Genomic DNA, 6,241 nt, shown 5'->3' on the forward strand with positions numbered 1-6,241 from the left:
AAAAAACCGCAATGTTGCCAGTCCCAGTTCAAAGAATTAAGGCAAATAATTATTGCCAGAAACAAAAAAAAAAAGTACCCAGAATTAAAATGAAATGTTTTAGCACAATTTTACACACAAACAGTTAAAAAAAAACACGGATAACAACATTGTTTACCTTTAAGTTGAGCCTTTTAAATGGCACTTCCGGTCTTTCTGCTTGCACTTCCAGTGCAGTTAATTGGCTATACCTTCTCTTCTAATTATCACAAACGTAAAAATGAACCATTTTCGGAATCCTACAAAATTGACCTTTCAAATTGGGCAATAAAAAAAATCGATTTTTTTCGCCGAAATCGTTTTTTTAACGTAGGCAGATACCTTAAAGGTAAACAATGTTGTTATCCGATTTTTTTTTTTTTTACCTTTTTGCGTGTAAATTGTGATAAAACATTTCATTTTAATTCTGGGTACTTTTTTTTCTGGTAATAATTATTTGCCTTAATTTTTTGAACTAGGACTGGTAACATTGCGGTTTTTTGAACTGGGTCTGGCAACATTGCGATTAGGTATAAAGACTATGTTGCTGGGTGCATATATAGCAGTTTTAATTTTTAACTCAGGGTATCTTGGATTACTTCCTGTGTTTGAACATTTAGGCATATCAATTGAACAAGAAATGATTAAAAATTACTTTGGAATTGATAACGAAAGAATAAAGAACTCGAAACGTCATTCGTCGCTCACTTCGAAAATAGCCAGAAAAAATTTTAAATCAAATAGGAAATCAAAATTACTTAAGTATAAAGATATGGAGGGTATGATGTACAAATGTGGAGAATTTTAAGTGTGTAAATACAACAGAACAGTTTTTCTGTTAATGTGAAATCTTTAAATGCGTTTTCTGAAAAACTAATTTTTCTAGTGTTTTTACATACAAGAAATGTAATTACTCAAAATGGTCTAAAGATATCTCTATTAAATTTCCCTAAAATGTTTTCTATATTATTTATTAGGTTTTAAGCTACAATCTAAGTAATATTTATTAATTTGATTGTTTTATAAGTATTTCTATATAAAACGATAAGAAATATTTTACAAAAAACTGTGTTTTTTCATGTAATTACACATATGTTAGTAAATTTTAGAAATATCATAAATATTTTAGTTCATAACACAGATGAGTGTTGTAGTAGTATACAGTATAAATAAAATTGAAATATATACTGTGGGAAAAAATATACGACATTTAACGTAAGTGTTAAATTCTCCTAAAAATGTGCATAAAATTGCATATATTTAAAAAATTTATGAAAATATTCCTAAAAATTTACTTTTTTTCATGATTTGATATCATATTTTGTCTAAATAAATATATATTTCACCAGAATTCTATGTTTTTTAAAAAAAGTGCTCCAAACGTAGGCAGACAAACAAAAACAAAAAAAAAAAAAAAAAAAAAAAAAAAAAAAAACAGTAAAGCCACTTGCGAGTGTGACGTTTCACGGAGACGCGTACTAAACCTAGTGTCAATGGTTAATTAAAAGGGTTATTGCTTTTTTTCAAAAGGTGTGTTGCTCTTATTTCGAATCAAGAGAAGGATGCATCTAAAGACACAGTTCATGATTCTTTATTGTATACCGTAGTATCATTCTAAAGAAAATGGCACACATTCTAATGGCAAATGTCCAAAGGAAAAAATATGAATAAGATTTTCGCTTTTACGAAGGAAAAATAAAAGTGAAAGCAAGGTTTTGCATGAATTTTTACAATGATTGCCCAAAAAAGAATAATCTTTTAGATTAGTAAAAATATGTGTCAAGCTTAGTAATCAAGCATAACATCGCGGAACACAGAGAGCAAGAAATTCCTTTCTAATCAGGCAATCATCAAAACTATAGACATATTGATTGAATGGATATTTATGACGACAAGACATAAATTAGATGATCCTTTTTCTCTCTTTCTTACATTGAAACCTTGCATTTCCCACTATCGCGTCACTGACGGTTTCAATGTACCATCAGCATTGTATCACTTCTAAGTGCCCCAGTGCAGTTGCATTCTTTTCAGTTTCGATGGATGAAACTATCATTGCACATGCGTTACTCCTTCTTATATGGACTGCATGCTAATTTGCTTTTGTATGATTTGATAAGTTTATATGCAGATTTGAGAAGTTCAAAGACTTTTTCTTATCGAATTAATGGTAATTATTTTCGTTTTAGGCAATTTTAGGCTTTTGTATTTTATTAAAGGGAGGAAAACGTGCAACCAAATAAATGTCTCGAAAAGTACCAAACAGCGCTCAAAAACAACCGAACCTTTCCACCCTCGCAATATGGTATTCAGCTTTTCATGCCTTCCAGCTGTTGATGATTACCGCATTTTTTTTTTTCTGGTGTTGAGAATGACGTTTTCTTCTCTCAGTAAGTGAAAGGGTGGAAATTCCTTTTGTCGGTTTATTATTTGTGCTATTTATGGTATAGCCATGTGTTGTTTCAGTGGTGTGTCCGATTAAAACAAGTATATATAGTATGCAAACCTTCCGCGGCAAAGGGCCAATGACTTTTTTAGCATTACAAGACCATCACAAAATGATAACCGAATTCTAAAGCGAATGATTTCATAATACAAGACATGCATACATAATACATAATACTTGTATTTAGCTGTAGAAAATTGAAAGAATTCATTATTTCTAAACGCTTTTTTAATTTACTTTTTTTAATGTTTATTCTTCATCTGACATCAATCACTAACACTTCTTTCATGCCACTAATCTTATAAAAATAATAAAGAATTAACAGCAGTTAAATCGTTATTATTTTTATAGTTAGTCTTTTATTATTTTATTATTTTTTTATATTCTTTATTATTTTTAAGTTATTATTTTTCAGTTAGTCAGACCGCGTAGATACTGAAGCACAAAAACACATGACGGTTTGAAAGCTTTAAAAAAATTATACTGATACATAACACGTTTTATTTTGAATAATTTACTTAGGGCTAATTCCAGCAGCATTTCGTTAGTTCATATGCCAGCAGCATTCAAGTAACAAAACAATCAGATATCCATAACCATTACATTCTAAAGGTTCTGTTTAAAACTGATGAGAGTATTCTGTAAGAATTTCCCACGTTTCAGTAATATTGCTCCTTATTGATATTCCAATATGGTTACAATGGAAAATAAATGCTCTGTTGCTGGGTTAGTTTCTGGTAAGCACATATCAATTGCACATTGTATCTAGGGCCAGAATTATGCTTTTTACCATTCGGTGCATTCCCTGCCGCTCCTGAATTCTGTCCCTCTTCCGGTGCAGCTTCACTAATTGCGCCGGCTTCGGTGCCGGCCTTGATTGCCTCTCTTAAATCTGAAAACGTCACTACTTATGTACAGACAGCAAAGACAACCGCGGAACCGGAAACACAGACAACACAATATTTCTTATTTCATCAGGAAAAGAGAAATCATTTCCTGATGAACTCTACTTATCAATAAATATATGCCTAATCCCAAGTCGCACCACGTGTATATACTAATATAGTGTTCTATGTATTTATAGTGTTATGATATCACTATAAAACAGGCATAATGTTATGATATCGCTCTACCACACGCATAATATTATGATACCACTACTACTTTTCAGTTATATTGTTGCGACTAATCTCGCTTGTCTGAAAGCAAAACAAACCCACGACATTTATCGTGGCAAGAAGTCCAAATTCCGCTTGTCGTTGTCAAAAACTTTGGGCACCATACAGGTGACAGTACAAATCTGTCCAGTTCCGCCCCCAATTTTGATGAGGATCACCCCGGGGTGACGGTCCGAGGGTCTCCCATCCCCTCTGTCCCTACCATCAACCTCTCGATAGGACTTTCGGTTCGCTGCCTCATATTTTGAGTGTCCCCATGCGCACAGACTTTATACATTTACAAACATACATGCCTTCTTCGGGATTCGAACCCGGGCCCTTCGTTACGGAAGTCAGAGTCACTAAACACTATTCCGCGCAGGCCAAGTGGCCGAGCGGTAAAGTCGCTAAACATTGGTAGTTCGGTTTGAGATTTGAATCTCGCGAACGGACTGGCTACACGGATATTTCCGTGGTTTCCCTCCCCCATGTGTAACGTGGACACCCGGCTCAAACCCAATTTCAGTTGTAATAAGTAAATAGCTCAAAACCTTCACCTTTTCAGTCTCAAAAATAATTTCTTTTTCACGTTTATTAGTACTAGCTCTATTTTCTCTACCTCTTGATCTCTTAACATAAATCTTGAAGGAATGTAACATATCTGAATAAAAAAAAAATTGATCGGATACAGAATTAAAAAACTTGACAGTAGGTGTTAATGAAAATCCATAAATTTATTGGCGTCAAAAACAAACTGTGTCAGTCATAAATCACAGATCACTGAATTAAAATGTTACATTCCTTGAAGACTGAATCAATTTTTCATATATGAAAAAATGAAGAAGTGGTGGAAAATGAAGAAGAAAGGGAAGTGTGAACATATCTTGCTCAGTTTTATATCTATTTAAGTTTTATTCTGGAACTTTGTTGAACTTTTCAGCCGTTAAAAACCTATTTGATCATGATTTTTTTGATCGAAAAAATGGTTATGAATAACTTAACCTTCGCCAAAATATTTTCTTGCAAAAATTACAATTTTCTGTATGTTCTTCCATTGTATTATATATTTAAAGGGCTTCATTTAAAACTCTGATTGAACGTAGATGATTGACCTGTATTCTCCATTTTACAAGTAGGAAACGCATTTTAAAGAGAAACACAAAAGTTCTTTAACAAAACAAACTTTTTGTCAATTGTGGATACTCCTAAAAAAATATTTCTTAAATGCAATGCTATACGAACGCATTTCTATTTTGTAAGCTTTCTATTTGCATATTTATTAAATAGATTTCTACCCAGATCTCACAAAACATACTTTTATCTTTGTATGAAATAGCATTCATTATATTTTAGGGAATATATTTAGATGGTACATTATTCTCAATTTCCGGAATACTAATCACTATAATTATATCTCTCTAGCGCTGAAATAGAAACGTATTCAGAACTGAAAATTTATTTAAACAGGTAAGTGCATAATTATCATGTTAAAATTCAAAAGGAAAACTAATATGTTATACAATACGTACAGTAAAACCCATGTTAAACAAATTTCCTTTAAGCAGATCTTAACCGAAATAATGAATAATAATAACATTGCATGTTTTCTACTTTGTGTCTGCCATCTTTTATATACTTAAAATTAAATGCATATTTCATAATGTAAACAAATGATCTGCATATTGCGTGCAAAAATTGAAGACCGTAAAATCTTTGTCGAAGAAATGCATACTGTTTATCAAATTAAGACGCGACAAGCATTGCAAGGAAAAAATGAGATCAAAACAAAAAGATAGTCCATTCTTTTAAGTATGTGCTAGCTAAAGTATTATAAAGCATGTTTTTGTTAGTTTTATAATTTATTACAAGCTTTAATTCCCGAAAATAGTTTCTATGTTTTATTCCCTCTAAATGTATCTATAAATAAAAATAAAATAAAAATGGGACATCCGAAATGGCTCCACATATTCGATTTAGAATAAGAAGGGTATCATTACAATAATGCTTATTATGACATCGGTAACATTTCCTGTTTCAAATGTGACTGAGGTAGAAGCATACGTTTTGGATACAGAAACTAACAGTAAATATTAAATTTTTGTTACAATTTCTAAATGGACTTCTAAAGATGTTTCAGATGATTAAAAAAATTAGTAAGAAATATACAGTCATAACACTTGTTACCGTCTTGAAAGATTAGGATGCTATATCAAAGCATGCATAAAGAATACTTCATGGAAGCCTTTCTATGAATAATCTCATATTATCGATGGTCTTCAAATTGCCGACCCCAAAAGAGCCCGGGGGATTAAAGGTTACCTATGTGTCCGGAATAACATCCTCAAGTAAATAAATGTGGGAAAAAGGCATGTGGAACAACATGCAGTTACCATTCTTTTGCGTTCTATAAAAAGATCAGCAGGTTTTATACTCTTTGAAATTCTGAATAATAATTGGTAAGACCTGTGCTACCGTTTCCAATGGCAACAATTACCCGCTGACATGTCTCTCTCTCAAGTTGCTCATCGAACAAATCTATCACTTTCAGTCCTTGTCGGAGAACATAGGTGAATTTACTTTGCTTGAACTAAGGAGAGCACTGCTGTAGATACATAGATCT

The sequence above is a fragment of the Stegodyphus dumicola genome, chromosome 8, assembly GCF_044657685.1.
Source record: "Stegodyphus dumicola isolate Sdum_Otavi_A_Nest chromosome 8, ASM4465768v1".
Classification (NCBI taxonomy): Eukaryota; Metazoa; Arthropoda; class Arachnida; order Araneae; family Eresidae; genus Stegodyphus; species Stegodyphus dumicola.